Source organism: Somniosus microcephalus, chromosome 8 (genome assembly GCF_052327205.1).
Source record: "Somniosus microcephalus isolate GS21.2 chromosome 8, FLI_Smic_1.0, whole genome shotgun sequence".
NCBI lineage: Eukaryota > Metazoa > Chordata > Chondrichthyes > Squaliformes > Somniosidae > Somniosus > Somniosus microcephalus.
The window spans coordinates 213386273-213409064 of NC_140994.1; the positions used below are offsets into that span (position 1 = coordinate 213386273).

The window sequence follows — 22792 nt, forward strand, 5'->3', positions numbered from 1 at the left end:
ACAATTTCATATTCATGAGAACAACACCAAGGACTAGATAATGAGATCAGCAGGACATTAAAAACAATGAAGGTCATTCCAGACCAGAGATGGGCCTTTACCGGCCATCTAAAATATTTTAAACTATAATAACTACCCCGCTGTGCTCCCAGCCCGCCAAAAGTTAAACAAAGACTAACCTGATTTTGGGCGGGAAGTGGAGGCTCCTGAAGAAAAAGTATAATTGGAGGAGTCGGAGTTGCAGTGGAACAAGGGTTGAGCAGTTGAATTCGGCGGTTGTTGAGTTGAGTTGGAGTAGAGTCGGAGCTTCTTCGGAGCGGTGGGGTGAGCCTCAGCTTTTCGAGCTCAGCCCTGGAGCGTTGGCAGCCGGTCCAGCTTTTGAGCTGGGTAAAGAGGAGCTGGTTTGGGAGAAGATCAGCGAACTCCTCTCCACCATCGGAGGAAGACGAAGAAGGCTAAGCCGCCATCAACAAGACCATTCGAGCCGGCGTCCCGCCCCGGGGTCAAACATCGGGAGATCATCGACCAACCCTGGGCCATTGACGAAAACGAGAGGCCCTCTCCCAACTCGGGAGAAGAGGCAAAAATAAACAAAAGGAACGATGGAGGCCAGCCCAAGGCTCCTCTGACCGGGGTCGAGCCGACGATCCCCGACCCCGCCGACAGCCAGAACCAGCCGGTGTCCAGCCGCCCCCGACCCCCACCTCAGGTGAGAGCTGTGGCGCAGCTCGCTGGGGCTCCACGATCCACGTGGAGACAGAATGCCTGAAAGGATCAAACGCAGACTGGTTCAAAACCTTGCACTTCCTAGTTGGATTGGTGAGCATGTTTCTGGCCCTACACAATCAGATCTAGATAGGTTTAAAGGGGTGGATTTAAGGGTACAATTAACATGAGTTGTTGTCCCTCGATATTCCGTGTGTTTCCTTCTTTCATGATGATTTTTTTGTAGAGTATAAGATGCCTGTATTTGCCTTAGTTATTATTGTGTCGTTATGATTTGTTGGTGTTTTTCCCTCCCATGTACTCTCTTATCTGCTTGCATTTGATTTAATTTTTCCTTATGCAATAAAATTTCATTTTGTTTCATCAAACTTGGTCTACAAGAGTTTTCTCTATATTGTAGTTCCTGCCCCAAAGTCCAGAGTATAGAATCTAAGGGGCGAGTGGGTCGAACCACTCAAGGTTTTACTGTGCAAGAGAGAGAGGCTTCTAGAGAGAGAAACCTCTGCAATCTAAAACCCCTTACAGAAAATGGCGACCGCGGAAGGACTCTGGCAGCAGGATTGCAATGTAGTAGATCCAAGTTTGAATGGTCGAAATGCAATGGATGAGAGGATAGCGGATTATGTCTTTGGCAAGGTAAATCTCACTAAACAGTGGACTTCCGATCTCTTGCTGGATGGGCGTCCGGTGGACGCAGCCATCAGGTGGACAGAGAGCAAAGAGCATAAGAAGTCAGTGGAGAAGGCAGTGTGGCTGACGTGTTACAAGAAGCGGGTCCAGATCTTGGACTGGGTCGTTGCAGCACAGGCAGCCAGGATCACAACCCAGGCAGCAGAGACAGAGGAAAAGGCCATGGGAGGGGAAAAACTCATCACAGCACTTCACGCGCTGAATCAGGAACGCCAAGTGGCAGCTAGTCAACATCAGGCTAGGATAGAGTACCTGGAGTGCCAGGTTACTGAGGCAAAGATTAATGTAACGAGGATACGGGAGAAAAACGCCTGCCTCGCACAACAGCTAAGAGCGCAGGAGGAGAGAGTAGTGGAGGTTAAGGCAGCTTACAAGCTAGCCCTCGAGCACGGGTTCGAGAGCACAGACCATGGCCCCTGCCAAAGCCCAGAGTATAGAATCTAAGGGGCGAGTGGGTCGAACCACTCAAGGTTTTACTGTGCAAGAGAGAGAGGCCTCTAGAGAGAGAAACCTCTGCGATCTAAAACATAGAAACATAGAAACATAGAAGATAGGAGCAGGAGTAGGCCATTCGGCCCTTCGAGCCTGCTCCGCCATTCAATGAGATCATGGCTGCTCATCCAAATTCAGTACCCGGTCCCTGCCTTCTCTCCATATCCCTTGATCCCTTTAGCCTTAAGAAATATATCCAACTCTTTCTTGAATATACTTAATGAACTGGCCTCCACCGCCCTCTGTGGCAGAGAATTCCACAGATTCACCACTCTCTGGGTGAAGAAATTCCCCCTCATTTCAGTCCTAAATGGCTTACCCCTTATCCTTAGACTATGACCCCTGGTTCTGGACTCCCCGGCCATCAGAAACGTCCTTCCTGCATCTAGTCTGTCCAGGCCTGACAGAATTTTATAGGTTTTGATGAGATCCCCTCTCAATCTTCTAAACTCCAGTGAGTATAAGCCCAATCGACACAATCTCTCCTCATACGTCATTCCTGCCATCCCAGGTATCAGCCTGGTGAATCTTCGCTGCACTCCTTCCATGGAAAGAACGTCCTTCCTCAGGTAAGGCGACCAAAACTTCACATAATACTCAAGGTGTGGTCTCAGCAAGGCCCTGTACAACTGCAGCAAGACATCCTTGTTCTTGTACTTGAACCCTCTTGCTACGAAGGCCAACATACCATTTGCCTTCTTAACCGCAGACCCTTACAGGTCTGCGACAGGTGGTGAGGGAACCAACAAGAGGGAAAAACTTACTTGATCTCGTCCTCACCAATCTACCTGTTGCAGATGTATCTGTCCATGACAGCATTGGTGGAAGTGACCACCGCACAGTCCTTGTGGAGACGAAGTCCCGTCTTCATGTTGAGGATACCCTCCACCGTGTTGTGTGGCACTACCACCGTGCTAAATGGGACAGATTTTGAACAGATCAGGCAACTCAAAACTGGGCATCCATGAGGCGCTGTGGGCCATCAGCAGCAGCAGAATTGTATTCAACCACAATCTTTAACCTCATGGCCCGGCATATCCCTCACTCTACCATTACCATCAAGCTGGGAGATCAACCCTGGTTTAACGAAGAGTGCAGGAGAGCATGCCGGGAACAGCACCAGGCATACCGAAAAATGAGGTGTCAACCTGGTGAGGTTACAACACAGGACTACTTGCATGCCAAACAACGGAAGCAACATGCGATAGACAGAGCTAAGCGATCTCACAACCATCAGATCAAATCAAAGCTCTGCAGTCCTGCCACATCCAGTCGTGAGTGGTGGTGGACAATTAAACAGTTAATAGGAGGAGGAGGCTCCAAAAATATCCCCATCCTCAATGATGGTGGAGCCCAGCACGTGAATGCAAAAGACAAGGCTGAAGCATTTGCAACTATCTTCAGCCAGAAGTGCCGAGTGGATGATCCATCTCGGCCTCCTCCTGAGGTCCCCAGCATCACAGATGCCAGTCTTCAGCCCATTCAATTCACTCCACGTGATGTCAAGAAATGGCTGAAGACGCTGGATACTGCAAAGGCTATGGGCCCTGACAACATTCCGGCAATAGTACTGAAGACTTGTGCTCCAGAACTAGCTGTGCCCCTAGCCAAGCTGTTCCAGTACAGCAACAACACTGGCATCTACCCGGCAATGTGGAAAATTGCCCAAGTACGTCCTGTCTACAAAAAGCAGGACAAATCCGACCCGGCCAATTACCGTCCCATCAGTCTACTCTCAATCATCAGCAAAGTGATGGAAGGTGTCATCGACAGTGCTATCAAGCGGCACTTACTCAGCAATAACCTGCTAACTCACGCCCAGTTTGGGTTCCGCCAGGGCCACTCAGCTCCTGACCTCATTACAGCCTTGGTCCAAACATGGACAAAAGAGCTGAACTCAAGAGGTGAGGTGAGAGTGACTGCCCTTGACATCAAGGCAGCATTTGATCGAGTGTGGCATCAAGGAGCCCTAGCAAAACTGAAGTCAATGGGAATCAAGGGGAAAACTCTCCATTGGTTGGAATCATGCCTAGCACAAAGGAAGTTGGCTGTGGTTGTTGGAGGTCATTCATCTCAATCACATGACATCACTGCAGGAGTTCCTCAGGGCAGTGTCCTAGGCCCAACCATCTTCAGCTGTTTCATCAATGATCTTCCCTCCATCATAAGGTCAGAAGTGGGGATTGTTGTGTATGTACCTTTAAGGGAAGAACTGGTTTTAGACTGCAGTACCGGCAGTGACCACCCCTGTATAAAAGGCCCTAGCAGGCTTCTGTATTTCAGCCTGACGGTACCCTCTGTACAGACCTCATTCTCAGCATTGCTGGCTGTGCAGCAGCACACAAGGAGAAGGAGCAGCCAGACCAGGAGAGTGGAGAGTGGAAAGTGGTGGTCTCCTGACCAGGAAGAGGAGGAGAACGAAAGACCACCACCACCTCCACCTCCACCATCATCACAACAACTGAGGTGCCTGGAGAGAGAGGAGAGAGGAGGAGAAGGAGAAAGGAGGCCAGCAACAACACCAACCAGGGGAGAGGCCTTTCCTATCACTGCCTCCCCAAATTGGCCTCCATTCCAGGAGAGGGAGAGAGGGGAGAGAAACATCAACCAACACCAACTGTTTGGAAGGAGGGAAGAACAACATCATCCTTGAACATCTACAGGTGGGTGTTATTTGGTGCACTCTCCCAAAGACTTTGTATTTTAAGTGGGGGGAGAAAAGAAGAAAAAAGGGCCGGATCATCAAGGGGTGTGTGTGTGTGTGTGTGTGGCTCTTGCTAAAAACTAGGACTGAGCCTGGGGCATCTCCAGCTTTCCCAGGCGAAGACATTTTTCTCCCCCTGCCAGAAGACCACCTTCAAAGACTTTAATTTTTCCATCAGAGAGTGCAACCCTGCCGACACCCACCCGCCCACCGTCCTGAGTGGCAACCCTGCCCTTGCGGCCTCCCTCCTTCCCACCCCCCCTCTCTCTCTCTCTTTGTCTCTCTCTGCCTCTTTCTCTGAGGCACTTCAATTTCATCTTTATTGATAAATTGCCGATTGAGCAGAGGGGAGAAGGCACCTCTCCCAATTTCAATCAATAAGGGGAGAGGTGTGCCTTCATTTTAAACAGCTCCGTCTGCTCAATAGAGGACCAAAAAATACCTGAGGCCATTAACACCTTCAGGCCTGTGACTTGGGGTGAGTGTAGCCCTTATAAAAACACCCCATAATGGCGACTGCATCTTCGCCGGTGGCGGGGCCAGCCAGGACTTATGCGGGAGTGGCAGCCACAGCCACAGTTGCTCCCGCTGCTTCTGCTGCCCCGTCACCTTTTAAACTTATGACAAAAAAGCTTGGGGTGAAGAGCTACACTCACCCCACTATGACCATTGAGGCCTGTGTTAAAGCCATGGCTGGGGTTGTTGGCCCCTCAGCCATTGTAGCGGCCTCAAAAATGTACGGGAAGGCTGTGTTCTTCCTGGGGTCGGAGCGGGCGGTGTCCCTGGCCGTCGCCAAGGGGCTCACCATGGGCGGGATCTTCCTGCCGGTGGATCCTCTCGAGGCCACCGTGCAGAGGATCGTCATTTCGAACGTCCCGCCCTATGTTCCTGGTGAGCTCCTCCTCCCCCATTTATGCCAACTTGGGGAGGTGAGGTCGGGGATCACGCCCATCTCGCTCAGCTTCCGGGAAGCCAGCCTTCGCCACGTCTTCTCCTTCCGGCACCAGCTGTTTATCCAGCTGGCGCAGGAGGAGGACACCGACGGGGCGTTCGCCGTCCACCATGAGGGGACCGCCTATCGTGTCTTCTGGACATCGGACGGTGTGCGGTGCCACGCCTGCAAGGAGGTGGGGCACATTCGGAAAAACTGCCCCGCCTCCAAGGCCGCCAGATCATCTAGTGCGGCCGAGGCTGGCGCCGCCGCCGCTTCTCCCCCCGGATCTGCCCGCGCATCGGGAACCGCTGATGCGCAGTCGACGTCGGAGGCCGATGCCACCAAGGCATCCGGCGGGGGGGAGGGAGAGCGTCCAGCCGGAAGGAAGGCGCGGCAAAAATCAAAACACCTTAGGGCGGGTCCCCCCGTGGAGGGCCGGCCCTTGCCCCTTAAGCCCCTTACACCCGCGCTCCTCGCGGAGTTAATCGGGGCGGATGGGAGTGGGAGGGGCCTCGTGCCCAAGCCTGTGGCCACAACCGCCGTAGCGGAAACGCCAATACCTGCGGCCGGGCTCGGGCCCGAGGAACCCGACAAACCTGCTCCGCCGGAGGGAGCAGACGAGGAGGCCCCTGCAGACATGGAGGTCTCCCTCGCTCCCTCCGCGCTGAAAAGAAGGCGTGATCCCCTGGAAGAGGAGGAGGACTGGGAGGAGGAAGGTCCCTCCGAGCAGGGGGAGTCGTCGCCCGCCGCGGGTACTGCGCCCCCTCCCCCCGCTGTCGTCATCACCAGCAATCGGCAGGGGTTGCCTGTCCCTCGGGAGGCTGAGGCAGATGTGTCTGTCCGGCACATGCCTCCCGGGGATGGGGACGAGACCCTGCCCGTGGGGGTGGGCGCGGAACAACCCGTGGCGGAGATTGACATTTTATCGGTGCCGTTACCACTCGCCGGGTCGGGCGGCCTGGGGTCTGGGTCGGGCGAGATCGAGGAAAATGAGCTCACCCAATGCGACCCGGACATCTCCCAGAGGCTGCTCGACCCGGTAGAGGTTTTAATTCAAAACACCCCATCCGCTGGGTCGGAGGTTGGTGGCGGGGAGGAGGATGGCCCCCTGGCTGCGTCTCTGGTGCCGGACGTACTGGAGGAGCTGGGAATTGTTCTCTCCCCGGTTTCTCCGGTCATTCTGGCGCCTGGGGCGGGGGGGGACTCCGAACTGCCGCTGTCTTCTGGCCCGGCGCCCCTAGAGGAGCCCAGGGAGGAATCCTCTGCCGCCGATCCTGGGGGTGGGACCCGGGTGGAGGACGGCCGGCTGGTGCGGCCGAGCCGTTCGCTGTGCACTGCGCGACGGACGGGTCGGCCGCTGGTGACGACCCCCTGGAGGAGGATGGGGACTCGGTGATGGGCACGGAGGATGATTTGGACTCCACCGTCGACGAGGCGCTGGATGACCTAGTGCCCCTCGCCGAGTCGCTCCTCATTCCCGTAAGGGAACTCTGGGACTTTATGACCACGTGCTAGGGTCGGCACAATAAGATCCGGCTGGCCCTCGACAGGTGGTCGGAGCTGACACTGCTCATCGTGTCCGTCCGCGCCGCCGTTAAAATCATGGGCGCGGACGAGGGCGTGGATCCGCTCGAGCTGCGTCGGCTCAGAACGTTTCTCACTGGGCTGCTGAGGAAGTGGCGGCTGACCAGCGGCTGCGCTCCCTCCCCCCATTAGGTGTAGGTAGAGGTTGCACTATGCTTCTGACATGAAGATAACCATAGCCAGCCTCAACATCAACGGCAGCAGGGAGGTGCGCCGCAGATTCATTAACTTCTCGGTCCTTCGGGACGGTAAGTATGCGGTGTGCTTCCTGCAAGAAACCCACACCGTTCCGGGAGACGAAGCCACATGGCTCCTGGAGTGGCAAGGAGGGGTCAGCATGAGTCACCTCTCCAACAATTCCAGTGGGGTGGCTATCTTGCTGGCCCCGCATTTTCAGCCGTAGATCTTGGGGGTCAAGGAGCACGTGCCGGGCCGCTTGCTCCAGGTCACTGTTCGCCTGGGGGGGGGCGTGCCGCTCCATCTAGTGAACGTGTACGCCCCTCAGACCGGTGCGCAGCAAGTGCGCTTCTTCGAAGAAGTGTCCGCTCTTTTGGGCTCCGTCGATGCGGGCGAGTGCGTCATCCTCGGGGGGGGATTTTAACTGCACCCTCGAGGCGAGGGACCGTTCGGGTCCCCCGCGAAGCCCGGCGGTGATGGAGAAGTTGAAGGACCTGGTCGGGTCCTTCGACTTGGTGGACGTCTGGCGAAATCTCCACCCCGACTCCAGCGCCTTCACTAGTGTGAGGTCTGGGGGAGGAAGGTCCAGAATCGACCGCCTCTACATTTCCCAGGTGTACGTCTCCTGCGTTCCAGCGGCTTCCACGTGGCCGGTGCCGTGCACGGACCACCACCTGGTGTGGGCGGAGCTCGCTCCGCTGCGCGCGCGGGGGAGTCCGCGTACTGGCAATTTAACAATCTGCTGCTGGAGGACGCGCGGTTCCAGGATTCATTTAGTCGGTTCTGGGCCGACTGGAGAAGGAAGCCGGGGGGCTTCCCCTCCTTGAGGCTATGGTGGGACGTGGGCAAGGCTCACGTCCGTCTCTTCTGTCAGGTGTACACGAAGGGGTCGACCAAGAGGCGGGAGGCCCGGGTCGGGCGGTTGGAGAAGGAGGTGCTCGACCTGGAGTCCCGTCTCGGTCAGGTCGTCGAGGACCCAGCCCTGCGGAAAGTGTACGAAGAGAAGAAGGGTGCGCTGAAGGACCTGCAGCTCATTGGGTCCCGAGGCGCGTACGTGAGGTCGCGGATCCAGCTCCTGCGGGACCTGGACCGCGGCTCCCCCTTCGTCTACTCGCTGGAAAAAAGACGGGGGGGTCCGTAAGCAGCTCTTGGGGCTGCTGGCCGACAACGGATCTCAGGTCTCAGATCCGGAGGGAATCAGTGCGGAGACCCGCGCCTATTACGGGGCTCTGTTCTCTCCGGATCCGTCCAGCGAGGATCCGCGCAGAGTTTTGTGGGAGGAACTGCCGAAGGTCAGCCCGGAGGGCGCCAAAAAATTGAACGCTCCGCTAAGCCTGGCGGAGCTGACCGGCGCCCTCCGCCAGCTCTCCAGGGGAAAGTCCCCGGGGCTGGATGGGCTGACCGTGGAGTTCCACAGGGCGTTCTGGGACGTCCTGGGAGGCGACTATGCGTGGGTACTGGGGGAAAGTTTGGCGACCGGGGATATGCCCCTCTCTTGGCGCAGGGCGGTCATTGTCCTGCTGCCTAAGAAGGGCGATCTCTGCCTCTTAAGAACTGACGCCCGGTCTCCCTCCTCAGCACGGACTATAAAATCTTTGCCAGGGCCATGTCTGCTCACCTTGGCACCATGCTGGCCCACATGATCCACCCCGACCAGTCCTACACGGTCCCAGGCCGGACCATCCACGATAACATCCATCTGGTCCGGGACCTGGTCCACCACTCCCAGAGGGCTGGTCTGTCGGTCGCCTTCCTTTCCCTGGATCAGGAGAAGGCGTTTGACAGGGTGGATCATGAGTATCTCTTCGGGACTCTGCGCGCATTCGGGTTCGGGACGCATTTCATCGCCCGGATCCGACTTCTGTACGCCGCCGCGGAGTGTCTGATTAAAGTTAACAGGTCCTTGACGGCGCCCCTTCGCTTCGGGAGTGGGTGCATCAGGGATGCCCCATGTCCGGTCAGTTATACGCCATTTGCGTGGAGCCTTTCCTGCGCCTCTTGTGGAAGAGGTTGACGGGACTGGCTCTGCAAGGGCCGGGCGTGGAGGTGGTCCTCTCGGCTTACGCCGATGACGTGCTCCTCGCGGTCATGGATCCCGCTGACTTGTGGAGGATGCGGGAATGCCAGCAGATTTACTCGGACGCATCCTCCGCCAAGATCAACTGGGAGAAATGTTCTTGACTCCTGGTGGGTCAGTGGCGGGTGGACTCCCTGCCGGAGGAGTTCAGGCCTTTCACCTGGAGCACCACGCACCTCCTCTATTTGGGAGTCTACCTTAGCCCTGCCGAGGACGCCTGGCCGGCGAACTGGCAAGAGCTGGAGGCCAAAGTCACCACTTGCCTAGGACGCTGGACAGGACTGCTCTGAGTGTTGTCCTACAGGGGTCGAGCGCTGGTCATAAACCAGCTGGTGGCCGCCATGTTGTGGTACTGGTTGGCCACTTTGATCCCTCCTCCTGCGTTTGTCGCCAAGATGCAGAAGAAGCTCATCGACTTCTTCTGGGACAAAAGGAAGCACTGGGTCTCTGCCGCGGTTCTGAGTCTCCCACTTAGGGAGGGCGGTCAGGCGCTGGTGTGCCTTCGCACCCAGGCTGCGACTTTCCACCTTCAGACGCTGCAGAGATACCAGTACGTCGAGAATCCTCCGAGATGGTGTGCGCTGGTGACGTATTTCTTCCGCCAGCTGCACGGCCTCAATTACGACACGCAGCTCCTGTTTGTGAAAGTGGGCTGCAGGTGTGCCGGCCTGCGGGAGCTGCCTGTCTTCTACCAGGAACTGCTATGGGTTTGGAACTACGTCGCTTCCAGGCGGAGCTCTCCCCCGTCAGGAGCGGTGGCTCTCCTTCGGGAGCCGCTGCTCAGGAATCCGCACCTCCACGACCGCGGGTTCGGGCGGCTGGCGGAGGGCAGGGCTGTGCCTGGCAAGGTGACCAGAGTCGGGGACCTGCTTGATGGCGGAGGAGCGGGCTGGATGGCGCCGGAGGAGCTGGCGCGGCACCTGTCCTGGGCTAACGTCCGGCTCGCGGTCGAAGCCATCGAGTCGGTGAAAGTGACACTGGGCCCCGACTCCACTAGGTGTATCGAGGCGGCTCAAGCACGTGGGGCGATCCCGTCCGAGCTTACCCCCGTTTGGACGGAATTCCTCATCGGCGCCCAGCCCCGAAACACCCCTTGGGAACCGACGCCTCACAACTTGAGCCGACTCGAGGAAATACCCTCCGTGCCTTTTCATTCCGCGCGGAGGGGTTTCCTGTACGGGCTGCTCCTGCACACTCTCCACTTTGCCATCTTCGTCTGCCGTCCGGACACGCCTTGGCGTGGCGTCTTGCCGACCGGCGGAGGCGGAGGTCCCCAATGGAGGGCTCTCTACGTGGGAGTCCTCCCTTGTTCTATCGGGGACTTGGCCTGGAGGGTGTTGCATGGAGCGGTCCCGTGCAATTTGGTTTTAAGTAGGTTCGCGGACTCCCAGGCCGCCTGCATTTTTTGCGGCCTGGAAGAATCCGTGTTTCACGTTTATGTCGAGTGTGAGAGGTTGCAGCCCCTCTTTCACTACTTGAAGGGGCTGCTCCTCGATTTTTGGTTGCAATTCAGTCCCACGCTCTTGATCTACGGTCACCCGGTGCGGAGGGGAGCGGGCAGGTTGGAGGACCTCCTTGTAGGCCTGCTCCTGGGCCTGGCTAAAAGAGCCATCAATTGGTCCAGGCAGCGGGCGGTCGAGGGGGTCGTCCGGCCGGATTGCCTGCCTCTCTTCCGCGGCCATGTTCGCGCCCGGGTGGCCCTGGAGATGGAGCACGCGGTGTCCGCCGGCACGCTTGAGTATTTCCGTGACCGGTGGGCGCCGCGGGGACTGGAGTGCATCATCAACCTGGAAAACCAAATTTTAATTTGATTTGTTAAGTTTTAGTTGAACTTTTGTTAATTTACAGTCCAATTTGTTTTTTTGTTTTTTTGGGTCCAAACAAAAGAGTACCCTCCGTTCAGTAAAGTACCTGTTAAACTGTTCCCCCGAAGTCCGTGTATTATTGAGGCGTGGACTTTACAGTGGCGACGAGTAAGTTCGAACTCACCTGCAGTGTTGCATCATCTCACGGGGATTTCACCCTGAGAGGAGGTTTCTTGGAGGTCGAAGTCTGAGCAACGGGCGTCGACCGCGGGCAACCACCTAAGGATTCATCGGTGTTCGGAGAATTGCGGGAGAGGCTGTGGAGAGCTGAGCTTAGCTCCCCAGTTAAGGTGTTCCAGCAAATCGTGCTGGTAGCAGGTAGTGCGCTGACCCTTCCTGACTGCGGCGGGCTCGAGCTCGATCGAGCGGCTCTACAAAACGGGCCGCGCAGCGTCGCCGGGAAAAAAAAAAAAAAGAGAGAGAGAGGGTGGAGCGCACAGGGCGCGGTCGGTGCTCAAGAACCGGGCAGCGGAGAGAAAATAAACGGGGGAAGGAAAGTGAGACGCACCGAAGCCGCGGGTCGCCGCCATTACCCTGTAGAACGCTAAGAGCAGTGTGGCAGCAAGGGGAAGAAGGAAAAGCGCGGGAGGTGCCATTTTATTCCATTGGGGAAGAAGAAAAAGCACGGGAGGCGCCATTTTAAATCACCCAAGATGCCGAAAAGTGGTAGTATCACTGCTTTCGACAACGAGGTAGAAGACTGGACCACGTATGTGGAAAGAATTGAAGTGTACTGCAAGGCAAATGAGGTGGCCGATGGAAAGAGGGCGTCGGTATTATTGAATTTGATGGGCGCGAGTACGTACGGCCTATTGCGGAATTTAATTACCCCAGCTAAACCAATGGAGAAAAGTTTTGAGGTGATTGTTAATATCTTACAGGAACACCTAAACCCTACACCACTGCTGATAGCAGAAAGATTCAAGTTCTATAAAAGAAACCAGCACAAAGATGAGAGCAATGCTGACTATCTTACGGAACTACACAAGTTATCGAAGCACTGCCAGTTCGGAGCAGGACTGGCAGACACCTTACGGGATAAGTTTGTCTGCGGGCTCCAGAGTGAAGGAACCCAGAAACGACTACTTTCGAAAAAGGACCTGACGCTAGAACAGGCTTTCAGCGTGGCAGTATCCTACGAAGCAGCAGCATGGGGAGCTGCGGAAATACAACAGAAACCACAAGAATACAGCGCTAACGAAATGGCATATGGAGCAGAAAAGTGCTATCGTTGCGACAGAACAACCCATGAGCAGAAGGACTGCTGGTTTAAGGACAAAGTATGCAGGCAATGCGGGAAAATGGGACATATAGCAAGAGTCTGCAGGTCGGGAAAGAAAACCAACACGACAAGAACTACTAAGGAAAAGTACAAGAAAGTAAACAAAATGACAGACGGTAGTTCGGAAGATCAGGAGAGTGATAACGACTCCGGGAGCAGGAGACTAAGTTGTCTAAAGTTACACAACGTGATCGCAAAGGAGGATCACTGAACTATGTGGGTCACCCTCATGATAGCAGGGTCCCAAGTAAAGATGGAATTAGATACAGGATCAGCCCTAACTGTCATGAATTGACGAGACTATGAGCGGCTATTCTCACACATACCCTTAAAGGACACGTCCGTTGTATTGAAGACATACATGGGGCAAAAAGGTCTACCCCAGAGGAAAAATAAGGGTGCCAGTTAAATATAACGGCAAGGAAACACAGAAACTATATATATATATACTACAAGATGGAGGGCCACCATTATTGGGACGTGAATGGATCTGAAAAATACAATTGGATTGGCATTCCATTCAGGTGCTAACTGTGACTGACAAAAAGGATGATGATGTCGCACCTGGACGTCTGTCACAAATTCTAACTGATGTGGAAGAGGTGTTCCAACAAGGACTTGGGACTCTAAAAGGAGTAAAGGCAACGATAAAGATTGAAGATAATGCCAACCCAAATTTTTTTAAGGCCAGACCGGTGCCATACGCGACCCGCCCAGCCGTTGAAGCTGAACTGGAGAGTCTGGAGCGTTCAGGTGTGCTGTCCAAGGTGGACTGGAGCGAGTGGGCCGCACCCATCGTTCCTGTAATGAAGAAAGCATTGAGCAGCACGCCTGGGGAGCCGAAGAAGGTTCGCATCTGTGGGGACTTCAAGGTGACTATGAACCCAGTCCTGCACACAGTACAATAGCCACTTCCACGGATAGAAGAAATTTTCGCCTCACTATCTGGAGGGAAACGTTTTACAAAGATTGATCTGGCCCAAGCGTATCTACAAATGGAGGTGGAAGAAGCATCTAGGAAATACCTCACGATAAACACTCACAAAGGCCTTTACCAGTACAATCAACTGGTGTTCGGGGTAGCATCAGCCCCGGCTATTTGGCAGAGGGCAATGGAACAAGTTCTGCAAGGGATCCCAGGGACCCAGTGTTATTTGGATGACATACTGATGATGGGCGAAAATGACAGTGAACACCTTGCCAACCTGGAGCAGGTGCTCACTAGATTGCAGGAATATGGGCTACGAGCCAACCGCCCCAAATGCGAGTTCTTCAGGCGACAAATCTCGTATTGTGGCCACATGATTGATGAGGAAGGGTTGCATAAGTCGCCAGACAAGATTGAGGCTGTAGTCAAGGCTCCAGCACCGGAAAATGTGTCACAACTGAGGTCGTTTCTCGGACTGGTGAACTACTACCATAAGTTCTTGCCGAATTTATCCACAATTCTGCACCCACTGAACGCCCTGCTGCAAACGGGAGTAACATGGAAGTGGAGTGATGAGTGTAAGCGTGCCTTTCAGGAATGTAAATACATAATCACTTCAAAAGAAGCATTGGCCCACTACAACCCAACCCTACCGATTCGGTTGGCATGTGATGCGTCACCCTACGGCATTGGAGCGGTGCTGTCACACAAATTCCTTGACGGTTCAGAGAGGCCAATAGCCTTTGCATCGCGCTCGTTAACCTCAGCCGAGCGTAATTACGCTCAGATTGACAGGGAGGCCCTCAGCCTGGTGTGGGGGGTGAAGAAGTTCAATCTCTATCTGCACGGGCAGAAATTCACCCTACTGACTGATCATCAGCCACTGGTCTCCATTTTTAACCCAAAGAAGGGCGTTCCGGTGATGACGGCGCAACGGCTGCAACGATGGTCACTTTTTCTAGGGGCACATCAGTACGACATAGAATACAAGCGTACGAAGCAGCATGGAAACGCTGATAGGCTGTCGCGCCTACCGTTGCCTACGGTAGAGGAAGCACCTGCAGTGGACCCTGTTGAGATATTCCATGCGACCATAGTCGAATGTCTGCCTGTTACAAACTCAAGTATAGAGAAGGAAACCCGAAATGACCCGACACTCTCTCGGGTCTATGATTTGACGGTGAAGGGATGGCCAGCACATGGCGACTCACTGTTGCCAGCATTCTCGACAAGGAGAGAACAGCTGTCAATGTGCCGGGGGACCTTGATGTGTGGATCCCGAGTGGTAATTCCACCCAAATTGAGGGACAGAGTGCTAAATGAGCTTCATGAAGGTCATCTGGGAGGGGTAAAAATGAAAAGCCTAGCCAGGGCTTACGTGTGGTGGCCGGGAATCGATAAACAAATCGAGGACCTGACCAAGAGTTGCTCAGGATGCCAGAAAGTCCAAAATGCACCACCACAGGCCCCTCTACACCCATGGAAGTGGCCCTCGTCTTCATGGCAACGGGTACACATTGATTTTGCTGGTCCATTTATGGACTCAATGTTTCTAATCGCTGTGGACGCCCATTCGAAATGGCCAGAGGTCATTAAAATGTCCTCCACCACCACGGAGAAAACTATTGCAGTCCTACGGACCATCTTCGCCAGGAATGGGTTGCCAGAACAGATTTGCTCCGACAATGGGCCACAGTTTGTGTCTGAGGATTTCTGGAGGTTTCTGAGGAATATTGGGTGAAACATTACACATCTGCCCCATATCATCCAGCCACAAATGGATTGGCTGAAAGGTTTGTACAGGCCTTTAAAAAGGCAATAAAGGCGATGTATAACGACGACATACCACTACAACACAAGTTAGATAATTTCTTGTTTGCTTACCGGAATGCGACACATGCAGTCACCAACCAAGCTCCAGCCATAATGTTCTTCAACCGAAGGCTAAGATGTCGCCTGGATTTGCTCAAACCAAACATAAGACGAGATGTTGAGGATAAGCAATTCCAGCACATCATCGAGAGGCCAACCAGGAGCTTCAAGATAGGGCAACCAGTCTTGGCCCGTGACTACCGAACAGAAAAATGGCAGCCAGGAACGATATGCACACAGCAGGGACCACTAATGTACACAGTGGACGTTGGAGAGAGCATCGTGAGACGCCATGCTGACCAGATTCTGGAGTCTCAGGAACAAGCCAAACCTATACCACGAGCATGTGCACCTGGTAAAAAGCCCGAAGTACAGATTGCGTCTACCTCAGAAGCAGTGGTATTGGAAGCTGACGAACCAACCAATGACAATGAGCCAGAATCGACTCCACCACAAGAACAGGATACTCGAGAAAGGCGCTATCCAGTCAGGATTAGGAAGCCTCCTCAAAGACTGAACTTATAAATGATTATTTCGGTTGATGTATATGTACCCAGAAAATTGTAATTGTAATTAGTTATTATTTAGTTGTTAAATGAATGTTATGTACTGTTTATCTAAAAGGGGAGGAATTGTTGTGTATGTACGTTTAAGGGAAGAACTGGTTTTAGACTGCTGTACCGGCAGTGACCACCCCTGTATAAAAGGCCCTAGCAGGCTTCTGTATTTCAGTCTGACGTTACCCTCCGTTCAGTAAAGTACCTGTTAAACTGTTCTCCCGAAGTCCGTGTATTATTGAGGCGCGGACTTTACAGGGATGTTCGCTGATGATTCCACACTGTTCAGCACCATTCGAGACTCGTCAGATACTGACGCAGTCCGTGTCCATATGCAGCAAGGCCTGGACAACATTCAGACTTGGGCTGACAAGTGGCAAGTAACATTCGCACCACACAAGTGCCAGGCAATGACCATCTCCAACAAGCGAGACTCTAACCATCTCCCCTTGACATTCAATGGCATTACCATCGCTGAATCCCCCACTATCAACATCCTGGGGGTTACCATTGATCAGAAACTGAACTGGACCAGCCATATAAATACTGTGGCTACAAGAGCAGGCCAGAGGCTGGGAATTCTGCGGTGAGTGTCTCACCTCCTGACTCCCCAAAGCCTTTCCACCATCTACAAGGCACAAGTCAGGAGTGTGATGGAATACTCTCCACTTGCCTGGATGAGTGCAGCTCCAACAACACTCAAGAAGCTTGACACCATTCAGGATAAAGCAGCCCGCTTGATTGGCACTCCATCCACCACCTTCAACATTCACTCCCTCCAACACCGGCGCACTGTGGCTGCAGTGTGTACCATCTATAAGATGCACTGCAGCAACTCGCCAAAGCTCCTTCAACAGCACCTTCCAAACCCGCGACCTCTACCGCTTAGAAGGACAAGGGCAGCAGACGCATGGGAACATCACCACCTACAAGTTCCCCTCCAAGCCACACACCATCCTAACTTGGACCTGTATCGCCGTTCCTTCACTGTCGCTGGGCCAAAATCCTGGAACTCCCTTCCTAACAGCATTGTGGGTGTACCTACAACATATGGACTGCAGCGGTTCAAGAAGGCGGCTCACCACCATCTTCTCAAGGGCAATTAGGGATGGGCACTGAATGCAGGCCTAGCCAGCCAGCGGCGCCCACATCCCCTCAATGAATAAAAAAAAAGATATGCGCATCATACCCAGTGATGCCCTCATAACTGTCTGAGAACATGCTTTTATAATTGTTCAGCATTATGTTGAGTCGCTCCTTTGAAGCATGTTTTTCCAGTCTAATTTTAACTTTCTCAATCAGTCTTTGCCCATGAGAGTTGACCAGTTGTTGTAGCTCGCTGTAATAATAGGCAGCTTTACTGACTGGCCACTGTGTTGAACTGTACATTCCATTTGTCCACATGTCTCTAGGATTTCTCCGGAGTTGGTTTTTAACTCTACGATACTCTTTATAAGTGGTACTTGATTAAACTTACTCTCATATGTGTCCTTACTCATGATAGAGCAGTCTGCCGTCATGTCAATACATTGCTCATATACATATTGCTCATTGATCAAAAGTTTTGTACGGAAGTCTTTCTCACAACTGCTAGCATTGCTGCTAGTGGCATAGATACTGTTGATGCCTAGTTCTTCAACGTTAGGTGTGTTCACTTCAATATTGTGAATTCCTCCCTTTTGTTGTCATTGCTTTGCATTGCCAGTAGAATGGTTCTTACTTCCTGCTTTAGATCTAGCTCTGCAAGCTGTTGAAATATGGCCTCACTTCTAGCAGTGGAAACACTTCACATTTCTGCATTGGCAGGACTGTGGTGAGTGATTTCCATTGTAGCAATAACAATTCACTGAACTGCTCTCACCGACATGCTTTTGACTCGGTCTCACAGCTTTAGATTTGGCGGTGGCTTTGTGACTGTAGACCTCAGCTGCACTAGTCACTTGAGTTGGTCGGAGCTCCCTAGCAGTCTTTGAGCCATCTCCATAGATAGGGCAATTTTGCATGCTATGTCAAACTTTAGGTTCGGAGTGTTCAGTAACTTTGACAACGTACGTTTATCCACCAGTCCACATGCAATGCATGATCCGAAAATGTGCCAAAGTTACAATGCAAAGCTAGGTTCTTAAGAGCTACAATGTACTCACTGATGGTTTCACTTTGTTTTTGGTGTCTGGTACCAAACTTATAGCTCTTAGCTACTTCTAACGGCTTTGGGTCAAAATGATCCTCGAGTTTCGCGACAATGTCTTCAAACAACGCATCCTTCGCTTTCCCTAGCACAAGTAAGTTTATCAACATTCTGCAGACATCTGGCCCGATCTCCATTAGAAAAATTGCTTTTTTTCATTCACGAATTACTTTATTTTGAGTTTGAACATTTTCATCTGCACCTTCGGTCTCAATAATGTTATTGGCCCTAAAAAACATTTCCATCCACTCAGTGTAAGAACTGAATGGTTCACGAGCTCGGTCATACATGCTGAGGCCTCCGATGAATCCCATAGACGCGGCCATGATTGTCCCGATCCCGTCGAACAGTGACTCAGCACATTAACTGTGTCCATGTGCGAATCAACGCCACTGTTGCTGTGTATACATACACGTGAAGGTGAAGCACAGACAATTCTGCAGGAGCATTAATGGTAAAACATAGCAAAAATTCAGTTTATGTGTCACAAATTCACCTTAAACTTGTCCACTCTAAGGTTGAACACTGTGTCCTTCCATGATCCGTAAAAATGGCTTTGGGGTCCCATTCTCGTCGCCAAAATGTAATATATGTGGGTAGAACAAATGTAGGACAGAGACAGGATGAGTTGCTAGTCCATGTACTTGTTTATTAGGCCAGAACGAACTGAGCATGCTCATACCAAACCACGTGATAATGCATTACAGCCATTGACCTGAAATGTCAACCCTGCTGCTCTCGCTACAGATGCTGCCTGACCTGCTGAGTGTTTCCAGCATTTTATGTTTTTATTTCAGTTTTCCAGCATCCACAGTATTTTGCTTTTGTTTGAGTCTTGAAACTTTATGGATTACTGGAGTTGAGAAAGGGTTTTTGGAACATTGGTTTTGTTGCAATTTTTATAGAAAGCATTAGACTTGTCTCTGATTGCCTTACGGACTGCGAGACCCTGTGTGATATTTTACCGCCACCTACAGTAACAGGTACTGAAAAACAAGTATGAGATTCACAATGGGCATTCCTTTATTATAGTGGAGGAGGAGCGGCAAGTGAGAATAGAGGAAATAGAGTGAGGCAGCATAACAGGAAGATGCCCTCTTCAAAATATTATTTCCCCTCACCCAACAAATTTAGAGGCCACACAGGTCCGATGCAGACTTTAGGGAGGAGCTCTGTTTTAGAAGAGTGTGCTTCACCAAAGACACAATAGAGGAGCTGCGCCACCTACAACCTAAAGTCCTGCAGCCACGATCTTCTGCCTGGACAGGTTTGGCTGTGGTTTTGATAGTCACAACTGTACTCAACCTTTTTGCCACCAGGTCATTTCAGGTAGCCATGAGGAATCTGTGCAATATTATCCAGGGTGTTACCTGGGCATGTACTCGTTAGGTAATTAATATACTTTTCCAGAGAGCTGGGAAGTTCATCCAGTTTGGCATTACAGTGAGTCAGTAATGAGATAGGTCCATCCAGTTTTATGAGGTTGCTGGGTTTACAAAAATGCAGGGTGCAATAGGTAGCATCCATATTGCTTTATGGGCTCCTACAATTAAACTTCTCAATTTCCTTAACAGAAAGAGCAATCACTCACACAAGTTTCAGATTGTATGTGACAACATGCAAAGAACTCTCCAAGTTAATGCAAGATTTGCAGAAAGTTTCCAGGATGCATGCATCCTTCGGAATTCTGCTGTCCCTGAGCTCTTCAAGGAAGCTAGTCATGTGAAAGGATGGCTTGTGAGTGACAAGGCATACCCCTCACCCTCACTGCCATGGATAATAACCCCTCTAAGAGTTGCAAGAACAGCAGGTGAGGAGAGCTCTAAGGAGGCATTTGCCTCTGCCAGAGTAGTCATTGAGAGACCATCAGGGACTTAAAGGGGTGTTTCGCTGCCTTGTTAGGTCAGGAGGGGCTGTGCAATATACTCCAGATTATGTATCCCACAAAATTGTAGCGTGCTGTACCCTGTACAGCTTTACAATTCAAAAAGGCCTAGGCATGGACATTCCTGAGAAGTAGGCCTCAGCTGCTTTGGAGAAAGAACAACATGGAGGAGAATATCAGTAGGGCTGTAACTCCAAGGACTCCTCAGTGACTGCTGCAAGGGGCATCAGAACACATCTTATTGATGATATGTTTTCACCTGTTTAACACAGTACCTTTGTCACAACTCTCCTAATTCCTCTCCCACTTTCAAATAATTGACAAATCCTTCAATCCTGCAGCAATCCTCTAAATATCTCATCAAAACAAACTTATTTCAGCCTACATGAATGTCCAATTCATCTGATTGAATAGCCATAGCATGAAATAGTTGAACTTTCTTCTTTATTACAATCAACTCATGAGTGAAGATAGGACGCCTTACTATCTTCTCTCATTGTGCTTCCCTTTCTCCTATTCTAGTGCTTCCCCTAGGTGGAATCTGAAGGCTCATGCTGTGAGAGATGGATGGCTGCTCTGGTGCTATAAAAGGCTCATGGGACTGAGGTAGCCTTCCTCTCACTGCAGCTTGCTCCTGGGAGAGTGCCGCTGCTGGCTGTATGGACATCCTGCTGTCACCCACTGTGTGCCACTTGTTTGGTACCCAGCGGAAAGGCTGGAGGCCTGGCATGTCCTGCTGGCCTGAAAAATGGCAGCCTGACTTCAGTTATTCCACTGGGCCCTTGATCTATGTCTACACTGATCATCTGGATGGCTGATCTAACAGCAGCTATCAGATTCTGAATGCCTTGAGAGACAGCGGCCTGCATGCTGGCCCCCCAGGGTCTGAAAGGTGGTATGAAGGATGTTGTCTAATCTCTCCCATACCGTCCCATGCAGAAGTCTGTGCCGAAGAGGACACACTAACTGATCCCTGATCACTTCTGAGTTGGGAGTGAGGGGGGTTTGGCGGGGGGTGGGGGAGGGGGCTGGTGAAGAGGGTCTATCTCTGTTGCAGTGGAGCTTCCACACACTCTATTGATGCCTGCAGCAAAGAATAGGTTTCCCTGATGTTGCCGCAAGACAGGGCTATGGATTCCAGAGGCACAACTTTCAGTTGCTCTGCATCCTTGGAGACTGATCTCAGAGCCTGAACATAGATGTGATGTTCCTTGAATATCCTTATTTTCAGGTAGGTGCCCTTGAGATCTAGTTCCCACAACTCCAAAGGTGAAAAATCCTCACCCATTCCCCACTGCTCCTACTTGGTTGTACACTGTGACTCACTTGGTGCCACATCCTCATTAAAGCTATTTAATTCTAATTCGATCTAATTCCCCTGGGTGACAGTATCTGAGCTGGTGCATAGTAGTAAAAAAGCAAGTGAATGGGGCGGAGGCTGGAGCGGGGGGATGGGGGGTTGGTGGGGGTGAAGGGATTGTGGCAGAGAAATATGGGGACGTATTTTGCTGCATGGACTTGTGGATGACCTTATCCTCCTCATCATCATCATTGACGAGGTAGAAATGTCTCTCCTCCTGCTCCTCCTCATCATCATCTCCTTCCTCCTCTGCCTTGCATTGCTGTGAGGAAAGGAGGGTACAATCTAAGAATAGGTGATCATTACTCCCTTGGGAGTAGGGAGACAACTAAGTGTGTGGAATCTTGGGGCTGCTTGCCATGTCCTAGAGATGACACGGCAATATTCTAGATATGCTGCCACTAACCTGCAGCCTGCACTGTGCCACTGATCTCCCTCCCCATCTCTTACAGCTAGAATAGACTGCCTTCCTAACAGCTCCTTGGCCTGCTCCATGTAAGGGGTGAGCTCTTTAATGTCAGGATGCCCCATTCGGCCCCCTGCTTCTCTCAGGCATTGTGTGCAACTTTATTCTGTAACAAGAATGAGTCATTAGGTTATGGCTGGTATTTTGGGATGAATATCAGTTGGCATTAGACAACTGAAGTAAAAGATCTGGTGGTATCACCCTGTTAAAGTCAATGAAGGGGTTTTAAGATTCTGCTGTTAGGGGAGATGGCAACACCTATTGTGAAGTCCCAAGTTAGTGTCCCTCCTTAACCAGTGTGCAGGGTTCCATGTGTAGGTTTTAAATTTAGATGGTGAGCAGTGCGTCAATCCCAAGGCTGAAAAGGGAGAGTGACCAGTGTATTACTTTGCCTACCCTCGTCAGGTCATCGAACTTCTTCCAGCACTAGACTGCAAACATGGGTGTTAGAGAGATGGAACTTAGGCCACAGCCACCTCCTTCCACATGGCACAGAAAACTGTTTTTTGCGGTTTTCTCCCATGTGCACCCAGCAGTCTGTCAGCATCGTATCCAGGAGGGTTTGTAGGTTGCTGTCTGTGAAATTTTGAGTTCTTCTGTGCGTCTTTGCAATGCTCTGCTCTTTTCTTTGGCTGTCTCTGCCAGGTCTTCCAGTTGAAGATGTGCTTTAAATGAGACACTAAATTGCACATGAACCCTCTATGACATATACCTGACAGTTACCTAGGTCTGGCGAACAGTTTACTGCTAATTTGCTGCTCCCTCAGACTGCTGCTGCCAGCTGCAACCATTCCTGATAATTTCCAATCTTCCCCTGTGCAATACTCCTGTGTTACATGGGATTTGGGCGAATGAAGCACCAAAGGCTTGCAAATAAGCTGACTCCATAAATGATGGCGATGTTTGCACAGTACAGGTAGGCGCAAGCCCTGGCTGAGTGGTGTACTCTTTTGTGTGGACACTTAAAACAAATTGACTGTAACTAATAAAACTTTAATCGAACCT

The 22792-nt window shown here is 51.9% G+C and overlaps 1 pseudogene; it reads right to left on the reverse strand.

Annotated features, from left to right (window-relative positions):
* Positions 1 to 20454: 20454 nt before the first annotated feature.
* LOC147114095 (uncharacterized) lies at positions 20455 to 21249 on the reverse strand (annotated as a pseudogene).
* Positions 21250 to 22792: the final 1543 nt, after the last annotated feature.